Source organism: Macaca fascicularis, chromosome 17 (assembly GCF_037993035.2).
Source record: "Macaca fascicularis isolate 582-1 chromosome 17, T2T-MFA8v1.1".
Classification (NCBI taxonomy): Eukaryota; Metazoa; Chordata; class Mammalia; order Primates; family Cercopithecidae; genus Macaca; species Macaca fascicularis.
Genome location: NC_088391.1, coordinates 28,183,441 through 28,206,801, shown reverse-complemented (window position 1 = coordinate 28,206,801; position 23,361 = coordinate 28,183,441). Strand labels below are relative to the sequence as shown.

The 23,361-nt window shown below is 37.1% G+C and overlaps 1 protein-coding gene and 1 pseudogene across 4 annotated transcripts in view; one reads left to right on the top strand and one right to left on the bottom strand.

Moving 5' to 3' along the window:
- The window catches only part of FNDC3A (fibronectin type III domain containing 3A), a 226,865-nt gene that overhangs the window by 153,581 nt on the left and 49,923 nt on the right, over positions 1–23,361 (bottom strand). The gene's annotated exons all lie outside the window — the stretch shown is intronic.
- Positions 1,399–22,596, top strand: LOC107127881 (cell cycle checkpoint protein RAD17-like; annotated as a pseudogene).

The window sequence follows — 23,361 nt, the reverse complement described above, 5'->3', positions numbered from 1 at the left end:
TGAGAAAGGTGAGAGTGCAGAAACATGCACTATAAGAACATGTGCCCAAGGTGGTTTGCGCACAGCCTGGAGCAGGGACATGTATGCTCAGTAAGGTTCAACACTGATTACAAGATTATGTTGAATGAAGTTTAAGTTTAATATCCTCTGTGCAATGTGTGGGGTGAGAGTGGGTCTGATAGGAATAGTCCTGAATGTATCTTCTACCTCTGATGTCTCCTTTCAGGAACCTGGCATCAACCATTACATTCTTTTTAATGGAAACGAATTATATTTTAATATACTACAGATTGGACACTACAGATGAACTATTAAAGTTTATAATGTCAAAACTTTCTTAGACCAAAGGCATCTTTCTGTTAACTAAAAATAAAATTCTAAGTGCCCTACCTGACTAAGGACCCTCTTTTAGGCCAAAGGGACCCAACTTAACCTGAAAAACTAGTTCAGACCGTGACGGGAAAGGAGTGGTTAGACATGCCTCATTATACTCTCCTCCCTTTGGAGTTCAGGCACACAACTGACCAGCATTAACATTAAAATACAATATCCTAAGACTGACAGAACAGACTCTTTGCAGAAATAAGATACCAAATTCCAACCTGACTCTAGTATAGCATCACATGACAGATAGCAGAGCCCTGAAAGAAACCAAAGTATTTTACCTCAAAATATATTTCTCTGACATATTTTGCAATGGCCCTACAAAGCTGTCTGTTGTGGGGGAAATTTACATTCCAGAGAATCTTCTTCCCCTTCCAGGACTTTTTCTGATTCTGAAAAGACTGGCTGAGGGTCTAGCACCTATTAAGGGTCTGAATAGGGAATATCTGTCATCTATTGCCTCTGGGGGTGGCCACATATGAGATGTCATCTACATAATAAGAACGTTGGTCTCCACAACCCCTTAACCTAGACGCTCCTTTCTATTGATTCCAGGTCTTATAATAGCTCCTTCAACCAGTAAGAAAATAGCAGAATCCACCTATGACCTATAAGCCACCCCTCAACACCCCTTGAGTTATTCCCCCTTTCCAGACCAAACCATTGTATGCCTCACATGTACTAACTGATGTCTTATGTCTCCCTAAAACATAGAAAACCATGCTACAACCAAACCACCTTGGGCACATGTTTACAGGACATCCCGAGGCTGTGTCATGAGTTATGATCTGTAACCCTAATGAAATAAATTTCTAAACTGCTAGAGACCTGTCTCAGGATTAAGATGGCAGATAGGAGGCAGAACTAGCTTGCAGCTCCCACTCAGACAGAACAGTATGTGGAGACTCATATCGTAAACTTTTGCTCCAAGAACTACCACAGGAACATACTAAGAAAGCCAAGAGAATCCACAGACCCTCTAAGGAACTGTGTCACCACTGCAGGCTCCCCAAGATGCCGAAGAACTGTGAGTCTGCTTGCTTTCTGAATGGGGAGGCTCATGATCTGGGGCAAGTACTCAGCCCTAGTCACTAGCGGCCTGGAAATAGACTCAGTGCTGTTGGGGGGTTACAGCTGGAGTGAGACTGGCCTTCAGGACTGTGGCCGAGTGGGAGCAGGGTGAGGCCTGTGAGTGCCAGCTTTCCCCGACTTCCCTGGTGACCTGTATGACTCAGTAGAGGCGGCCGTAAACCCCCTGGGAATATAACTTCATTGGACTGGGAACCACACCCTCATCCCCCAGAGCAGCCACAGCAAGCCCTGCCCAAGGAGAGGCTGAGCTCAGACATGCCTATCCCTGCTCCCACCTGGTGGTCTTTCTCCACCTGCTCTTGTAGCTGAAGACAATGGTAGTAATGTCTTGGGAGCTCTATGGCCCTGCCCACCACCTGAGAAACCTGAATACTTAACCAGGTATCCCTAGGGCAAGTTTGCATCCTCCTTGTAGGACCACAGCTGATGCACTATCGAAAGTGCCACCTCCTGGCTGTAGGCCAACCAACATAAAACCAGCACACTAAACAAAAACACAACCAAAGACCTTCACAGAGTCCACTTTACTCCCCTGTTACCTCCACCGGAGCAAGTGCTGATATCCACGGCTACAAGACCTGAAGATGGATCATATCACAGGACTCTTTGCAGACACTCCCCAGTACCAGTCTGGAGCCCAGTACCTCCGCTGAGTGGCTAGACCCAGAAGATCAAAAACAAAAGTTCAGCTCTCAGGAAGCCCCATTCCTAAGAGAACGGGGAGAACACCACATCAAAGGGAGCACCCCATGGGACAAAAGAATCTGAACAGCAACCCTTCAATCCCAGATCTTCCCTCTTAACACAGTCTACCCAAATGGGAAGGATCCAGAAAAACAATTCTGGTAATATGACAAAACAAGATTCTTTAGTACCCCCAAAAGATCATACCAGCTCACTAGCAATGGATGCAAACCAAGACAAAATCTCTGAATTGCCAGAAAAAGAATTCAGAAGGTAGATTATTAAGCTAATCAAGCAGGCACCAGAGAAGGGTGAAGTCCAACTTAAAGAAATCAAAAACATGATACAGGATATGAAAGAAAAATTCTTCAGTGAAATAGATAGCATAAATATCAATAAAAAACAATAAAAACTTCTGGAAATCAAGGACACACTCAGAGAAATGCAAATTTCACCTGGAAAGTCTCAGCAGTAGAATCAAACAAGCAGAAGAAAGAACCTCAGAGCCTGAAGAGAAGGCTTTCGAATTAACCCAATCCATCAAAGACAAAGAAAAAAGAATTTAAAAATATGAACAAAGCCTCCAAGAAGTTTGGGACTATGTTAAATGTACAAAGCTAAGAATAATTAGTGTTCCCAAGGAAAAAGAGAAACATAAAAGTTTAGAAATTGTATTTGTGCAGATAGTCAAGGAAAACTTCTCCAGTCTTGCTAGAGATCTAGACAACCAAATACAAGAAGCACAAAGAGCACCTGGGAAATTCATCACAAAAAGATTATCATCTAAGCATATAGTCATCAAGTTATCTAATGCCAAGACAAAGGAAAGAACCTTAAGAGCTGTGAGGCAAAAGCATCAGGTAACCTATAAAAGGAAAACCTATCAGATTAACAGCAGATTTCTCAGCAGAAACCCTACAAGCTACAAGGGACTGAGGTCCTGTTTTAACCTCCTTAAACAAAACAATTAGCAGCCAAGAATTTTGTATCCAGCGAAACTAAGCTTCATAAATGAAGGAAAGACAGTCTTTTCCAGACAAACAAATGCTGAGAGAATTCATTCACTACCAAGTCAGCACTACAAGAACTGCTAAAAGGAACTCTAAATCTTGAAACAAATCCTCAAAATACACCAAAATAGAATCTCCTTAAAGCATAAGTTTCACAGGACCCTATATAACAATAACAATAACACAATGAAAAACAAAAACAAAAACAAAAAAAACCACACAAGATATTCAGGCAACAAATAGTACAACGAATAGAACAGTATCTCACATCTCAATACTATCATTGAATGTAAATGGCCTAAATGCTCCACTTAAGAGATACAGAATAGCAGAACAGATAAGAATTCACCAACCAAGTTTCTGCTGTCTTTAGGAGACTCACCTAACATATAAGGACTAACACAAACTTAAGGTAAAGGTGTGGAAAAAGACATTCCATGCAAATGTACACCAAAAGTAGGAGTAGTAGCAGCTATCCTTGTATCAAACAAAACAAACTTCAAAGCAACAGCAGTTTAAAAAGACAAAGAGAGACATTATATAATGATAAAAGGACTACTCCAAAAGGAAAACATCACAATTCTAAATATATATGCACCTAACACTGGAGCCCCCACATTTATAAAACAATTACTACTAGACCTAAGAAATGAGATAGACGGCAACACAATAATAGTGGGAAACTTTTTTTTTTTTTTTTTGAGACGGAGTCTTGCTCTGTAGCCCGGGATGGAGTGCAGTGGCCGGATCTCAGCTCACTGCAAGCTCCGCCTCCCAAGTTTTGCGCCATTCTCCTGCCTCAGCCTCCTGAGTAGCTGGGACTACAGGCGCCCGCCACCTCGCCCGGCTAGTTTTTTGTATTTTTAGTAGAGACGGGGTTTCACCGTGTTAGCCAGGATGGTCTCGATCTCCTGACCTCGTGATCCGCCCGTCTCAGCCTCCCAAAGTGCTGGGATTACAGGCTTGAGCCACCGCGCCCGGCAATAGTGGGAAACTTTAACGCTCCACTGACAGCATTAGACAGATCATCAAGACAGAAAGTCAACAAAGAAACAATGGACTTAAATTATACCCTACAACAGATGGACTTAACGGATATTTACAGAATATTCTACCCAGCAACTGCAGAATATATACTCTATTCATCAGTACATGGAACATTCTTCAAGATGGACCATATGATAGACCACAAAACAACTTTCAGTAAATTTAAGAAAATTGAAATATACCAAGTATTCTCTCAGACCACAGTGGAATAAAATTGGAAATCAACTCCAAAAGGAATACTCAAAACAATGCAAATACATGGAAATTAAATAACCTGCTCCTGAGTGATCACTGGGTCAAAAATGAAATCAAGATGGAAATTAAAAACTTCTTTGAACTGAACGATAATAGTGACACAATCTATCAAAACCTCTGGGATACAGCAAAAGCGACGCTAAGAGGAAAGTTCATCATATTAAATGTCTACATCAAAATGTCTGAAAGAGCACAGACAATCTAAGTAAGTTCACACCTCATGGAACTGGAAAAACAAGAACAATTCAGACCCAAACTCGGCAGAAGAAAAGAAATACCAAACATCAGACTGGAACTAAATGAAATGGAAACAAACAAAAAACTACAAAACATAAATGAAACAAAAAGCTGGTTCTTTGAAAAGATAAATAAAAGTGATAGACCATTAGCGAGATTAACCAAGAAAAGAAGAGAGAAGGCTGACTGTGGTGGCTCACGCCTTTAATCTCACCCTTTGGGAGGCCAAGACGGGCAGATCATGACCAGCCTGGTCAACATGGTTGAAACCCTCTCTCTACTAAAAATACAAAAATTAGCCAGGCAGAGTGGCACATGCCTATAAACTCAGCTACTCAGGAGGCCGAGGCAGGTGAACCACTTGAACCTGGGAGGCAGAGGATGCAGTGAGCTGAGATCCCGCCACTGCACTCCAACCTGAGCAACAAAGGAAGACTCCATCTCAAAAAAAAAAAAAAAAAAAAAAAGAGAGAGAGAGAGAAAGGAAGAGAAGAGAGAAGATCCAAATAAGCTCAACTAGAAACACAACGGAGCTATTACTACAGATATCACAGACATACAAAAGATTATTCAAGGCTACTATGAACACCTTTATGTGTATAAATTAGAAAACCTAGAGGAGATGGATAAATTCCTGGAAATATATAGCCTCCTAGAATAAACCAGGAAGATGAAGAATCTCTGAACAGACCAATAACAGGCAGAGAGGCTGAACTGGTAGTGAAAAAAACTGCAAACAACAACAAAAAAGGCCAGGACCAGATGGATTCACAGCTGAATTCTATCAGACATTCAAAGAAGAATTGGTACCAATCTTATTGACACTATTCCAAAAGAAAGAGAAAAGGGGAATCCTCCTGAAATCATTCTATGCAGCCAGTATCACCCTAATACCAAAACCAGGGAAGGACAAAACAAAAAAAGAAAACTACAGACCAATATCCCTGATGAACACAGAGGCAAAAATCCTCAACAAAATACTAGCTAACCACCGAATCCAACATCATATTAAAAAGATAATCCACCATGATGAAGTGGTTGTCATACCAGGAATGCAGGGATGGTTTAACATACATAAGTCAATAAATGTGACATACCACATAAACAAAATTAAAAACAAAAATCACATGATTATCTCAATAGATGCAAAAAAAGCATTTGACAAAATCCAGCATCCCTTTATGATTAAGACAGCAAAATCAGCATAGAAGGGACATACCTTAACGTAATAAAAGCCATCTATGACCAACCCACAGCCAACATTATACCGAACAGGAAAAAGTTGAAAGTACTCCCCCTGAGAACTGGAACGAGACAAGAACACCCACTTTTACCACTTCTATTCAACATAGTATTGGAAGTCTTAGCCAGAGCAATCAGACAAGAGAAAGAAATAAAGGGCATCCAAATTGGTGAAGAGGAAGTCAAACTGTTGCTGTTTGCTGATGATATGATCATACACCTAGAAAACCCTAAAGACTCATCCAAAAAGCTCCTAGAACTGGTAGATGAATTCAGCAAAATTTCAGGATACAAAATTAATATACACAAATCAGTAGGTCTGCTATACACCAACAGCAACCAAGCAGAGAATCAAATCAAGAACTCAACTTCTTTCACAATAGCTGCAAAAATATAAAACACTTAGGAGATACCTAACCAAGGAGGTGAAAGATCTCTACAAGAAAAGCTATAAAACACTGCTGAAAGAAATCACAGATGACACAAATAGAAACACATCCCATGCTCATGAATTAATATTACTATACAGAACACTGGGTAGAATTAATATTGTAAAATGACCATACAGCCAATAGCAATCTACAAATTCAAAGCAATTCCCATCAAAATACCACCATCATTCTTCACAGAACTTAAAAAAAAATCCTAAAATTCATACGGAACCGAAAGAGAGCCTGCATAGCCAAAGCAAGACTATGGAAAAAGAACAAATCTGGAAACATTACATTACCCGATTTCAAACTATACTATAAGGTCACTAAAACAGCATGGTACTGGTATAAAAATAGGCACACAGATCATTGGAGTAGAATAGAAAACCCAGAAATAAAGCCAAATACTTACAGTCAACTGATCTTCAACAAAGTAAACAAGAACGTAAAGTGGGGAAATGACATCCTATTCAACAAATGGTGTTGGGATAATTGGGAAGCCACATGTAGAAGAATGGAACTGGATCCTCATCTCTCACTTTATACAGAAATCAGTTCAAGATAAATCAAAGTCTTAAATCTAAGACTTGAAACGATAAAAATTCTAGCAGATAACAATGAGAAAAAACCCTTTTAGACATTGGCTTAAGCAAAGACTTCATGACCAAGAATCCAAAAGCAAATGCAACAAAAACAAAGGTTAATAGATGGGACTTAATTAAACTAAAAAGCTTTAGCACAGCAAAAGAAATAATTCAGAGTTAGCAGACAACCCACAGAGTAGGAGAAAATCTTCACAATCTATATATATGACAAAGGACTAATATCCAGAATCTACAAAGAACTCAAACAAATCAGCAAGAAAAAAACAAACAATCCCATCAAAAAGTGGGCTAAGGACATGAACAGACAATACTCGAAGATACACAAATGGCCGACAAGCCTACAGAAAAATGCTCAACATCACTAATGATCAGAGAAATGCAAATCAAAACCACAGTGCAACTCCTGCAAGAATGGCTATAACAAAAAAATCAAAAAATAATAGATGCTTTTCACTGTTGGTGGGAATGTAAACCAGTATAACCACTATGGCATGGAAAACAGCATGGAGATCCCTTAAAGAACTAAAAGGAAATCTGCTGTTTGATCTAGCAACTCCACTACTAGGTATCTACCCAGTGGAAAGGAAGTCATTGTACGAAAAAGATACCTGCACATGCATGTTTATAGCAGCACAATTTGCAGTTGCAAAAATATGTAACCAACCCAAATATTCATCAATCAATGATAAATAAAGAAGATGTGGTATGTATACACCGTGGAATACTACTCAGGCATTAAAAAAATAAAATAATGGCCCCTGCAGCAACCTGGATGGAACTGGAGACGATTATTCTAAGTGAAGTAACTCAGGAATGGAAAACCAAATGCATGTTCAGTTTAAGGCATAAGAGTGATACATTGGATTTTGGGGACTCAGAGGAACGTGTGGGGGGAGGTGAGGGATAAAAGACTACACACTGGGTACAGTGTATACTGCTCGGGTGATGGGTGCACCAAAAGCTTAGAAATTACCATTAAAGAATGTATTCAGGTAATCAAACACCAACTGTTTCCCAAAAACCTATTGAAATAAAAACATTTTTCTTAATTTTTTAAAAAGAGACTTGCCTTAGATAGTTTTTGGTTTACATTCCACAAAGGTGGAAGACTGGGTAGACTCATCATGTGATTTTTCAGAGAACAGGGAGAACACTATTACTACACATTAGGTGTGAATCACTCATGTCATACAAGAAAAAAATGTTAGAAAGTAATAGATTTCCACGTAGAAAAAAAGGTTATCTTCCTTAGAACAGATTTATCTCTAAAAAATTTAAAAGAATATCTGCCTGAAAATGAATTATGGGTGGATAAATATAAACCAGAAACTCTGCATGAACTTGATGTGCATAAGATAAATGAAGTTGAAACCTGGATGAAAGTTCGTCTTAGAAAGGCAACCCAAACAGGGTATATCTATCTTATTCATAACAAGTCCTCCTAGATGTGGAAAGAATTACTATAAAAAATACTACCAAAGAAGCATGGTATTCAAGAACAAGAGTGGATTAATCCAGTTGTAACAGACTTCCAAAAAGATTGTTTCAAGATGTTTAATCCTGAATCAAGCTGCCTTATATTTCTATCAGTCTTAGATCTCAGTTTACAAAGAGTTGTTACTAAGGGCAACAAAGTATCGCAAGCTATATATGCTTGGAGATGATCTGAGGACTGATAAGAACATAATTTTGGTTGAAGATTTACCTGATTAGTTCTGTTGAGATCCTGATACTTTACATGAAGTTCTAAGAAAGAATGTGCAGATTGGTCGATGTCCTCTTATATTTATAATTTCTGACAGTCTCAATGGAAATAATCAAAGGTTATTGTTTCCCAGAGTAATTCAAGAAGAGTGTTCTATCTCAAATATTAGCTTCAACCCTGTGGCAACAACAATTATCATAAAATTTCTTAATTGAATACTGGCTTTAGATGGTAATAAGAATAAAGTTAAAAGTATTGTCCCTGATAAAAACTTCTCTAGAATTGCTCTGTCAAGGATGTTCTGGTGATATCTGAAGTGTAAGAAACAGCCTCCAGTTTTCTCCTTCAAAAGAAAAGAACAATTTATTTGACAATGGGGGGGGGAAAAAAAAAGGTCTGTCATTAAAATCAGATGCTGTGCTGTCAAAATCAAAACAAAGAAAACATCCTGTCAGGGTTTTTGAAAATCAAGAGGTCCAAGCTATTGGTGGCAAAGTCGTTTCTCTGTTTCTCTTCAGAGCTTTGGGAAAAACTGTATTGTAGAAGAGCATCCTTAACAGAACTAGACTCACCTTTGTTGTCTTCTCATTTAAGAGAGTATGGTATAGGATACATTACTTGTTCAATTTGAGGAAGAGGTAGAAATGTCACACAGGAGGGTTATTTATTTAATTTATATCTTCACCAAAACTACACAGCTTTTTTTTTTTTAATGAAAGTAGATATCTTGGCTGGGTGTGTGGTGGCTAACACCTGCAATCCCAGCACTTTGGGAGGCTGAGGCGGGTGGATCCTTGAGGTCAGGTGTTTTGAGACCAACATGATGAAACTCCGTCTCTACTAAAAATACAAAAATTAGTTGGCCAGGGTGGCACACACTTGTAGTCCCAGCTACTCGGGAAACTGAGGCAGGAGAATTGCTTGAACCTGGGAGACAGAGGTTGCAGTTAGTCGAGATGGCACCACTGCATTCCAGCATGAGTGACAGAGTGAGATTCCATTTAAAAAAGAAGGAAACGGGAGAGGAAAGGGGAGGAGAAGGAAAGGGGAGAGGAAAGGGGAAGGGAAGGAAAGGGGAAAGGAAAGGGGAAAGGAAAGGAAAGGAAAAATCTTATGAGAGCCAGTGAATTTCTGAGTTTTGCAGATATCCTCATTTGTGACAAGAATACACGCTCTTTACTCAGGGTAGTACATCTATAGCTATGAAAGATGTGATACATTTCAACAAATCTTGAGGATTTGCTCACTGCCAAAGGAGGATCAAGTTTTTGAACCTTGCACAAACGCCAGTAGTTTCTAACACTTAAAAAGTACTGAAAAAAATGGCCTGGCAACAAAAGCACTTTTTCTGACTTCTGCCTACCAGCTTTATGCTTCCAAACTTCGCTATCGCTATATCTTGTTCTGTTAACCATTCAAATGAAAAATCAAGCTCAGATTTCTTTTTTTTTTTTTCCCTTGAGACGGAGTCTCACTTTGTTGCCCAGGCTGTAGTGCAGTGACGTGATCTCAGCTTACTGCAACCTCCGCCTGCCAGGTTCAAGTGATTCTCTTGCCTCAAACTCCCGAGTAGCTGGGCTACAGGTGCGTGCCACCACACCTGACTAATGTTTTGTATTTTTAGTAGAGACAGGGTTTCACCATGTTGGTCAGGCTGGTCTCAAACCCCTGACCTGGTGATCCGCCTGCCTTGGCCTCCCAAAGTGTTAGGATTACAGGCGTGAGCCACCACGCTCGGCCTCAGATTTCTTTGATCCAAGAAATTGGAAAGCTCCCTCTGGAGCAACACTTTGGAAGATTGAAAATGGAAGCCCTACTTGACAGGGAGCACGGAATAATAGACTCTGACAGCAGAGAGGAGGCATAGCTTAATGGAGGACAGCTTGTAGACGAAGCTCTGGGTGAACTCACTCAAACCACTGAACCCAAAACCTGGTATCTTTGAGTCAGAATAGTGGGAATGAACTACCTGCCAACCAGCCTCAGCCCTTTTCATCCCAAGGAGACATGGAAGAAGACACGACAACAGAAGACTATGAGAATGATGGGATATGGAAACCAGTCTGCTAATTAGAATGCTACGTAAAAGATTCATTTTACTTTTATTCAGTGGTTTTGGAAAGAGTTACTATGCTTTTCTGTTAAACTACAAACAATTTGTTAATTCTTCACTCTTACAGTATTTCATTACAAAGAACTGACTCTTCTGTCATCTATATGTAGATGATTAAGTCTTCAGGTCATCTCTTCATTTTTTCTACAGTATTTATTTAATGTTTTGAGTTGTTGAAGGAGAGGGGTCAATGGATATGAAGTGTGCTTCATCATTACGCCAAATATCAGAAAATGTGAAGGAATAATCCAGAATACAAAAAATTTATGGGGGGTTGTAAATATAAATTATAAAGCATTGTAGAAGGCAATCATTATTATAAATAAACCTTAAGACTTAGAAAAAAAATGGCCAAAGTTTTGCTTATTTAAAAAAAGAGAAAATCAAATTGAATTAAAAAAATTACAAGGATCACATTCCAATCACACTATCATGACAGGCTGTTTTAACACTTATCTCTGTGATTAACAGAACAAGCAGACAAAATATTATCAAGGATACAGAATATCAGAACAACATTATCAATTAGTTTGACCTAAATGATCTTGGAAAGAACCCTGCACCTAACAATTTAAATATATACTTTCATTTCAAGCACATAAAGAAGTAGAGCAAAAAAAAATTTAAGAATGGGCCACATAGAACACCATAAATCAAGTTTCACAAATTTCAAAGAAATTAGTATTAAATGTCTTCAATGTACACAAAAGTTAAAAATAAAATAATTTTTTAAAAGCTTAAAAATACGTTTGCAGGCTGGGTCCAGTGACTCACACCTGTAATTCCAACACTTTGGGAGCCAAGGCGGGAGGATACCTTGAGCCCAGGAGTTCAAGACCAGCCTAAGCAACACAGTAAGACCCTGTCTCTACAAAACATTACAAAAAAATTTGGCTGGGTGTGGTGGCACACATTTATAGTCCCAGCTACTTGAGAGGCTGAGGTGGGAGGATTCTTTGAGTCCAGGAGGTCAAGGCTGCAGTGAGTCTTGATTGTACCAGTGCATTCCAGTCTGGGTGACAGAGTGAGACCTTGGCTCTCAAAAAGCAAAAACATAAAATGTCTGTAAACGTTTCAATAATTCATAAGCCAAAGAAGAAATTATAATGAATAATAGAAAAGGAACAGAAACGAACGTAACCAAAACATTCTACAGTTAAACCTTAGGATGCAAACAACACTGTATTTATCAAAAAATTCAGACCTCTAAATACTTACAACAAAAATTAATTTTTTTTGAGACAGGGTCTCTGTTGCCTAGGCTGGAGTACAGGGGCACAACTGTGGTTCACTGTAGTCTCAGCTTCTCTGGCTCAAGCAATCCTCCCACCTCAGCCACCCAAGTATCATAGCTGGGACCACAGGCATGCAGCACCAAACCTCATTAATTTTTTCTATTTTTTGTAGTGACAGGTTCTCACTATGTTGCCTAGGCTGGTCTTAAATTTCTGGGCTCTAGCGATCCTCTCACTTTGGCCTCCCAAAGTGCTGGCATTACAGGTGTGAGCCACTGTACCCAGCTGAAAATTAGTATGTAAGTGTCCAACTCAGTGAGAAAAGGCATAGCTAATCCAAAGAAAATAAAAGGAAGGAAACAAAAATATGAGCAGAAATAGCGAATCAGAAAACAAAGAAATGCTGGAAGATGATAAAGTAGTTGTAAGAGTAATCAGAGTCACCAAGATAACAAAGAGTAATCAAAGATAACCAAGAGAAAAAATTTAAAAAAAAAAATACTTACCTTTTCAAGCCTGGGGCTTTTCCCCCCCAAGAAGATACTCAAATTTTGGAGGATTTGATGCAAGTAGATGGCTTTACAATGGATTTTATAAATATCTTTCTATTAACATATAAGTTGTATTTAGGGGAATATTAAAATTATGGTTCTTCTCCCAAGATCTTCATAAGGCTGGCTCCTTTTTACTCCCGTATCTCAGATGTCATCTCCTCAGAAAGATGCTCTCTGACAACTAAATTGTAGGGTATATATACCCCTCACATATATTTTATTTTTTACCTAGTACTTATCACTATCTGAAATTATTTTGTGCAATTATTTGGTTTTATAATGAGTGGTTTCCACTCCACTAGAATAAAAGCTCACTATGAAACCAAACACTTCAACTTGTCTTATAAAATTCCATACCCTAGAGCCTGGCTGATAATAGGTTTTCTTTCTTTTCTTTCTTTCTTTTTTTTTTTTTTTGAGACAGAGTCTCGCTCTGTTGCCCAGGCTGGGGTGCAGTGGCGTGACCTTGGCTCATCGCAACCTCCGCCTCCTAGGTTCAAGCAAATCTCCTGCCTTAGCCTCCCGAGTAGTTGGGATTACAGGTGCCCACCACCATGCCCGGCTAATTTTTGTAGTTTTAGTAGACATGGGGTTTCGCCACGTTGGCCAGGCTGGTCTCACACTCCTGACCTCAGGTGATCCGCCGTCTCAGCCTCCCAAAGTGCTGGGATTACAGGCATGAGCCACCATGCCTAGTCCACAATAGGTTTCCAATAAACTTTTGTTCAAAGAATAAACAACTGCAGAGTGAGGACTACGAAGTGTGTGGAACTGATTAATTCATTCAACAATCAATTACTAAGGTCTTATAACGTGAGGTTTTTTGCTAGATAACTGGGATAGAGTAGTAAACAAAACAGACAAAACTAACTGCTTTCACAGTATGGCAGAGAAACAGTCACAGGATTCCAGTTAGGTCACTGAGTAATACCAACTGAAATAGTTATTTTAGGGAATTATTAAAAGACTAAATTGAAAATATGAGATGAGAAGAAATTAACATACACAGATGTGTATGTTGTATGTACTGTCGCCAACATGCCAGATTAAACCAGGGCTACTTTGTAATAAAGGTCCCTGTCTAAATGCTAAGCCCACTCACAGCTTTCTGGCAAATAATCAAACTTTTGGCCAGCTCCAGAACACAGGACTCATATATCTTCAAATTCTCTGGATTCCTGTGCTATTTTACATCCATCTGCCACAAATGCAGTGGCATTTTCCATAATCTTGTTATAACAGTACAATATGATGAGCAGAGAGAAGAGTGAAAGGAGAACTACAAATTAACTAGCTATTTTATCTGAGATAAAATATGTCAAAAAAAAAACTGTTTCCAGCATAATCATAAATAAAATGACTACAAAAATCCTGTAAACCAAGTAACTCTTAGAAGTGTGACAGGTGAGGAACCCTGGTAAATTATCCATCACTCTATTATTCTTATCATTGATGTCTCTATTTGCACAAGGGTATATTATAGAGCACATTTTGCAAATATACTATCATAAAATGATTATAAAGTACTTTATTAGACTTTTAAAAACTAAATCCTTCAATATCTTTAAATTTCATAGAAACAAATAACCATACTCTTAAGTTTGCACTTATCTCAAATGCACTGCTGATCTTACAACTCCCAACCATTTTAAAGAATCAGAGTTCAGATTGGACAGTTTCATTATACCATTTGTAAAAATTCTGCAATATGTTTCTCTCTTCAGTTTCTTTCACTTCCTTCATTTCTAGCAACAGATTTGTTGGCACTTTTAAGACCCTGCTCTACTGGTGTGACACCTAGGAGTTCTCCTTTGCCATCGGTAAGTGCAAATGGTGGGAACTTCTAATGTCTGGGTTGAGTATTAGTGTCAATAATGGGTGAGTAGGCAATTCATAAAAGTTATTGTCTGAATATATGCCAACAGTCCAACTTCAAGCATCTTAAACAGAGATGTATACAATTAGTGAGCATTTTTAGTGTTTCCTGAATTTAATTATTCAGTACTACTAATAATTACATTACTTCTTGAATAACAGATAAACATATGCTTAAAACATGTTTTTGGTAAGGTGGCTACTACCAAAGGGCAGATAAGAATTTATCATGACTGTAAATAATTGCCATGCCATGTAGACTTTTAAGTTATTCTTACAAGTGTCCTATGATGACACATGAAAATATGTACACAAAACTGTTACATTAAAAAATAACAGGGCCAGCACGGTGGCTCACGCCTGTAATCCCAGTACTTTGGGAGGCTGAGGTGGGCAAATCACCTGAGGTCAGGAGTTCAAGACCAGCCTGGCCAACATGATGAAACCCTGTCTTTACTAAAATTACAAAATTAGCAGGGTGTGGTGGTGCATGCCTGTAATCCCAGCTACATGGGAGGCTGAAGCAGGAGGATCGCTTGAATCCAGGAGGCAAAGGTTGCAGTGAGCCAAGATTGTGCCATTGCACTCCAGCCTGGGCAAAAAGAACGAAACTCCATCTCAGGAAAAAAAAAATAAATAAATAAAAAACAAAACAAAACAAAAAAACCAGAGAAAGTATGATAATGAAAATGTTACTGACTAAAGTTATAAATATGCCCAGTATATATGTTAGTTAAGACTACAAAAATATAGAAAAAATATGATTAAAATTTAATGCTCACTACAGTTCTTAATAAACAATAAAAAAAATACAATGCTTGGAGAAGTTACAGAAGAGGATAGATAAGATTTAAGAGGCTCATATATAAAATTATTTACTTGAGGGAGAAAACTAAGTTTCAAAAAAGCAGGACAGCAGCAAAAGATATCTCTGATGTGAGGAAGGACAAGAGAGCATGGATACCAGAGACAAACAAGCCTGATAGGAACCTCCAAACAAACAGAGCATACAGCCTGGGAAAAGTTAGAGTTAAGTGATGTCTGAGATATCATTTAGTACAATTCAGATTTTTAAAAAATAAATTAACAGAAAATTATTGGTATTATTCAAAAGACTGGTATTATAGAAAAGATTACGCCTATGCATAAATTATACCTTACTAACTTTGAAAAATATTATTTTACATTCCAACGGTAATACACAATTCCTTGGTCCCCTACTTCAATTTTGCTTAATTTCTGTCAGTCTAAGTTTCTTACATACAAAAGAGAATAAGAAAAATCACAACCTTCCATGTGACCCACAGCACCACCAAAATCTATCAGATGAGAAGATGTGCACCAGATGGAAGGGATGTTGTCTTAGAATCACCCTGGGACTTTTTCAAAACACTGTATATGTATTCAGGTCCCTCTCTGGTGGGTGAAGAATCTATATTTTTCCCCTAACTTCTTGTTCACCTATATTTTTGCAAAAAAAATCTACAAAACCAAATTACAGAAAAAAAATTAAAGAAAAATGTTTATGAATGGCATCAGTTTTATAGATATAAGTTAACTTTCTCGCCTCATCCCAAAAGGAATATGACTTGCATTCTTCACAAACATTGTTAGGTCTGAGAACAACAAAGTAAACACCTCACACCTCCATTTCTAAAACTTGGTGAAGGATTTAGTAGATACAGTAAGAAAATCAATCCAGAATTCAAAAACATATATTCATGTTTCCAATATTTACAAAAAAGTTATCTTGGCTATTGTATTAATTTGATAGGTTTGCCATAAAAAAGAACCACAGAAATTTTCTCACAATTTTGAATGCTAGAAGTCTCAGAGCAAGGTGTTGGCAAGATTATTTTCTTCTGCAGTCTTTCTCCATGATGTGTAGATGGCATCTTCTCCCTGTGTCTTCCCTCTGTATGTGTCTATGTCCTAATTTCCTGTTCTTATAAGGAAACCAACCATATTGGATTGGGGCTCACCTTCTCTTTAGAGGGGGAAAATGATATGGACAGGAGACAGGAAAATAGTGGGCAGAAGAGGGCAGTTCCTTGGCAAAGGACCCACCCTCAAGCCTGGATACCTGTGGCTCTAAGTGAGAACAGGCATTCCTGCTTTCATGCCCAAAAAGTTGTCTTTTGACCCACTGTACCCCCTTATCCTGTACCCATATAAATCCCAAACCCCAGGCTCCAGAAGGAGATGAGCAGACAAACAGCAGAACAGCGTGGCAGAGAAAGAGCAACTGAACACCAAGAATTCGGTGGGGACAATCAGAGAAGAGAGTTTGGCCGCTGGACGGCCAAACTCCAGGGGAAGATAATCTTCCCTCTCGGTACCCTTCCACCTCCCCATCCATCCTGCTGAGAGCCACTTCTACCACAATAAAGCCCCCACATTCACTCTTCAAGTCCTTATTCTTCCTGGACTCCACACAAGAACCTGGGTGCCAAGAAGGCACCTAAGCCATCTGTGTACGGCAAAGGTAAAAGAGTGCACCGCAGCACACCCACTTGGGCTTTGGGAGTCACAGGCACCCACCCGTAGACACTACCGTGGGGCCAGAGCCCAACATGCTTGCTCTGGCTCCTGCACCTGCCCATCTGCGAGCTCCGGCTCCCATAAGGGGTTGGAGCTCTCAGTGGCTGAACAGAGAGGCACACCTCTGTTGCATGTCCTGCGAGCGGGGTGGGGCCAGGGAACTCTCCCCTTTCACTCTGTCTCCAAATACAGTTACATTCTGAGGTACTGAAGATACTGAAGGTGAGGACTTCGACATATCAATTTTGGGTTGTGGCAGGGGGTGAGGGGGAACATGACAATTCTGCGCATAACAACCCCCAAGTTACAGAAAGCACATAAACATTTGGAATGCCTAATTCTTCTATTTCTTCCTTATCCAACTGTTCCTTTATGTTTGCTGTGGTTGATAGCAATAATAAAGGAGAAAATCCTCTGTGCCTTGTATCCCTGAATGACAGTTAATAACATACATTTAGCAATAGTTAGCTAAGCCAAACCATTCATTCCTCCAACCCATGGTTAAAGGTCTTTAAATTACTTCAGCATTCATGGGGTTCTTGTGACGATTAAATGAGTTAACTATAATAAGTGCATAGGACAGTGACTGGCATATAATAAGCACTATCTATGCACATATTAGCTGTTATTGTAAGTGCTGTATGAGTAGCTCTTAGTATTATTATTTTTTATCAATATAGATCTTTCAATTTAAGGACTTGCCTCTAGCCTAGCCAAGTGGACACACATGAAAGAGAATATACCTAGAACACAATGCTTATGAGAGTTCTCCTGAACTGGTCCAGGATCTGCATACTCCTTACTTTTCATATTTTCCTATGCTGATCCTTTAGCTTTCCAGATACCCATCTACTCTACTACTTTCAATGTAGTGTTCTAATGGTCAATAGCTTCACCTTTATTTTCTGGTCTGTGACTGACTTACTATTCTTTGGCATTAGTTCGGACTTGATTTCTGCTAATATTTTCCTAAACAGGGCTTCTCAACCACTATGACTGTGAATATAGAATTTCTTCTTCAGAAAACTCTACTCATCCTTCAAGATTCTGACATCCTAAAGCAAAGTTATATTATTCCCATTCTAAGGTTCAAAGCACTCTGTATATCCTTCTATTATGACACTTAGCACTAAATTGTATTTAGTTGTTTACAAGATGTCACCTCCACTATAACACAAGCCTTTCATAAGACTTCAATCTATTTTTACATTTACAGCAACTAAAGTGGTACATTTAGACCTCAATCTGTTTTTGTAGTCACAGAGGCTATAGTACATTTACAAAAACATAGGTTGAATAAATGTTTGCTGAATTAACTACTGTCCATCTCCAAATGACTCCTAAATCCTTTCCTCCAGCTTCAACACCAGTGCTGTCTGATAGAACTTTCTGTGATGACAGAAATGTCCTATAGCATTTGTGCTGTCTGATATAATAGCCTCTAGTTGTATGTGGCTATTGAGCACTTGAAATATGACTAGTAGGGATGAGAAACTGAATTTGCAATTTTATTTAACTCTAGTAGTTTAAATAGCCACATGTGGTTAATGGCTACTGTATTAGACAATGTATCTCAGGATGCCCTGAGCTTTAAAATTCCATTTTCAACTACTTTCTGGATTTATTCACCTTGATAAACTGCAGGTACCTCCATCTCACTATGTCTAAATTTGAACTAATTATCTGAGTTTCCTGAGAAGTTAAGCTAGAAAATTCATTTCACTTGAACATCCTGTCAATTCACAAATATGTCTAAATTATTTATACATTAAAGTGCTATTAAATTAACTTGATCACATGAACTTTGAATTAAGCTTTATCTATACTTGGCTAGATCTTGTCAATCTGTAGACTGACAGGCTTATATAACATATTTCAGCTGAAGTCAAAATAGAAATTAAGATTTGCAAATAAAAGATAAGAATATTATCAAACTAATGAATTTGAATTTGGATGTTTAGTTCCACGATGGATAATAACTCAACCTAAGTAAGAATATATGCTTGATACCAGCATATAGACAAACAACTGAGAAGAATCAACCAATTGCCCATTTAATTCATTTATCTGGCAAACAATTAATGGGCAACTACTATATGTTAGGCACTCTTTGAAGAGCTGGGGATACAAGGATTAATCAGTAAGAGAGACAGTTACAGCCAATTACAATACTAAACAGTATATAGGGTATAATATGTGGTAATTAGAAAATATTTTTTTTTCCTGTTTAGGCTCATTTGTCTTCATACTTGTTTCCACAGAAATAAAGTCATTTTGATAGAAAAGATAAATCAATTTTGAGTCAAACTATTCTACATTCAAATTCTACTCTATAACTTAATAGGTGTGCAGCTTTTAATTTAACTGTAAACTTTAGTGACTTTTCTACAAAGGGAAATTCTGTATATTCTGTATGTCAACATACTGCCTCACATATGTGAGATTCTTAAAATATAATGAGGCATTATCCCATATATACACATTTATAGACAATGTCTGCATATATGTACATACAGTGTATATATATGCAACTAAGGATTTGTGTTCTCATTTATTTCAGAAAGGCTTATAAGTAGATCTGTTCTTCATTCTCTTACTAATCCTACTAAAAAGTGTCATTACCTGCACATGGGTGCCATGTATCTCATTGAACATATATACATGTGTAGGTTGGCAATAAATCTTTCTTTCTAAAGCCAGTTCTATTAAAAAGTCAGACTTAAAATGTTTCCACTTAAAATTATTTTAAAGAAAAAAACACAAAGATTTTACAGTAATTAGAATATTAGCATCGATTCCAATTTCCAGGTGTCATTTGGGTTTGCATGTTTTTTAACCATTCTACCATTCTTTAAAAACTGATATTCAAAATAAGTCCAGGGTATCAAGATTACTAAAGGGGATAATTACAGTATCACAGCTTAAAGTTGTGTTTTACTTTATTGTTAACAAAGCACTTTCATGCTCATTTACTTTGTTCATTTTAGGATTGAGTTTAAAATATGAATTCACTGTTCGCATAGCTTATATTTGAGCAATAACATGTACCCCCTTAACATGTAACGCTTCCAGTATAAACTGCCTGCATTTGAACATAAACTAACTTATTTTTTTAATAAAATTTCTGCCTTGTCTTAATAAAGTAAGTTTTATCTTAAATGCTGATAGTCTCTTCACAGAAGAATAAATTTTCTTACATAAACTGCATCAATATATCAAAAGCAATTCATTATGCTCATTAAAACTCAAAAACACAGGTTTTCATAATGCAATTTAGAATTAAAACAATTAGTATCTCACAACATAACAGGATCACGTCAAAATAAGTTATTGAAGTAATTCTAAGTTTCAGAAGTTTTGTGATGAAAGTTATATGTGTAACAAATACTGTTATTTCAAACTCTGCAACAAATTACCCAAATGGTAAGTGTGTGTACCTGTATGAAACAGTCATTTCAACCATACTAACAAATTAACTAAAATATAATTACTTAGAACATTCTTTAAAGGTGAATAATTAATGTCTGTAAAAGTTATGTTTCAGGTGTCTTACAGCAGTCTGTAATAGCTTTCTTCGTAAGACAGCTTCTGAAAATTTCCACATTTATAATTTCACAAGGAGTGCAGCTGGACTGATCATTCTCAATAAATTCATAAACTCTGAAATTCTATATTCAAATTGTAAAAATTCTAAATATACTAGAAAAACAGCGTTTTACAGACTCCACAAATTTTAACTTCATGGCAATATGCTATAATTATTTTAGCAATAAATGTAATCTATAAGCTAAAATAACTTCATTTATAAATAATTTACATATTTAAAGTATTAGTGTCCTGACAGTTTTAACTACAAAGTGGTTTTTACAATTTTTTTTCATTTAAATCACAGAATTTTTTCAAAATTAATCTATAACTATTGATTTAATAAAATTATTCGGTGGTAAAAGGTTAATAGTTTTAAGTTTACCCTAAAACTGGTAAATCTGTAGCTCTTATGCTCTATTAATCAGCGCCTACATTAAAAAACAGTAATATGATCTTACTCCTTGACCGACAAATACAAAAGATTTAAGTATAAATTATAAAATATGACTGAAGTATTATATCATAAACTTGCTTATCTACTAAAGCCACTTCTAAAACCCACTTAACTTACTGTTGGTTATATTCTCTGATTTTTTTCATTCAACTGCTGCTTCCACAGGTACCAACAGCTGCTGTAAGATTCAACAGCTTCTTCTCCAGAAATCTATTCCAATTTGTTTCAATTCACTGAATACTAAGGTAATTTTCACCGGCAAGTTGGACCTCATATTGTCCTTCGTCTAACAAATCACCCTTTACAAACTCTATTCTGGTGGCATCTTATGTCATTTTATACTTACCCAGTGAAAATACATGTAGAGAAAGGATGTTAAACGTACAACTGATTACCAGTACACTCATCAATACCTACCTCAAACCTCATTTTCTATCAAATTATCCAATATACAGTAGGCTTACTGTTGTACGTGACTATATCCAGTCACCATAGCAACCAAATCAACAAAGAACTGCAGTAGCATCTGCTTCTAAATAATCCAATGTCAGTTAACAAGTTAGAATTTAAGAGTATGCTGATTACAAATATATTTTAATTTAAAGTCACATTTTTAGTTATTTTGTTTTTGCTCTGATCTTGGAATATGTCAGTATATTTGCAGTTTATATATGTATATATAAAAGAAACAAGCATCAGTGTACAAACCCCATACACCTAGAAATAGCCTATTAATGTTTTAATTCTAAAACTGACTCCACAAATTTAACCCATTTATCAAAGAAAGATTGATAATACTTAGTCTTATAATAACTTATTTCTGGATTGTTAACAATCACATTTAAATTATAGAAACATATATTTAAAATGCAAATAGGCTTTAAAAATATTTTTATTGATATAATCTATATATGATAAAATTTACCCTGCAAAGAGTTATAATTTCATGGTTTTTAGTATACACAAATAGTTGTACAACCACTACCACAGTAAATTTTAGAACATTCTCATCACCTCAAAAAGAAACTTCTGTAGACTTTTAAGACTGGCTTCTTTCGCTTAGCATAATGTTTTTGAGGTTCATCCAGGTTGTGGTATATACTGAAGTACTTCATTCCAGTTTTACAGCCAAATAATATTCCATTTTACTGATATACCACATTTCGTTTATCCATTTCTCTGTTGATGGACATTTGAATTGTTTCCACTTTTTGGCTGTTATAAATAATGTTGTTCAATTTTTTACATGGACATACGTTTTTGTTTCTCTTGGGTATACACCTATGAGTGAAATTACTGGGTCATAGTGTAACACTAAGTTTAACTGTCTTAGGAACTGCCAGGCTATTTACCAGTTTACATTCCCACCAGCAGTGTATGAGGGTTCCAATTTTTCTATATCCTTGCTAACACTTGTTTTTATCTTTTTAATTCTAGCCATTACAATGGGTGTGAAGCAGTACCTCATTGTGGTTTTGATTTGCATTTCCCTGATGACTGATGAAGTTGTGAATCTTTCATATGCTTATTGTGCATGTACATAACTTCTTTGAAGAAATGACTTTTCATATCCTTTGCCTACCTTTTTATTAGGTTGTCTTTTTAGAAGAGTTCTTCACACATTCTGAATACAAGCCCCTTATCAGATACAGTTTGCAGGTATTTTCTCCAATTTTATGGATTTTTTTTCCTCCAATTTTGTGGATTTTTTTTGTTTCCTGATAGTAACACAAAACTTATAATACAAAATTATTTGGTTTTGATGAGGTATACTGTACCTCATTTTTCTTCTCTTTCTTGTGCTTTTTAGTTTTTTTATCTAGGAAATCATTCCATAATTTAAGATCATGGAGATTTATGCGTTTTTATTCTAACAGTCTTAAAATTTAGCTCTTATTTTAGGATTTTAATTGATTTTTGAGTTAGTTTTGTAGATGGTATGAAGTATAGGTCCTACTTCATACTTTTACATGTGGATATCCAGTTGTTCCAGCACCATTTGTTGAAAAGACTATTATTTCCCAGCTGAATCATCTAGGCACCTTTGTCAAAAACCAACTGAACATAAATGTAAAGAGTTTATTTCAGGACCCTCATTCTATTCCAGTGGTCCATTCTTAGGCCAGTACCGCACTGTCTTAATAGTATAGCTTTGCAGCAAGTTTTATTTATTTATTTGAGATGGAGTCTCAATCCGTTGCTCAGGCTGATCATGCAGTGGTGAGATCTTGGCTCACTGAAACCTCTGCTTCCCGGGTTCAATCGATTCTCCTGCCTCAGCCTCCTGAGTAGCTGGAATTACAGGTGCA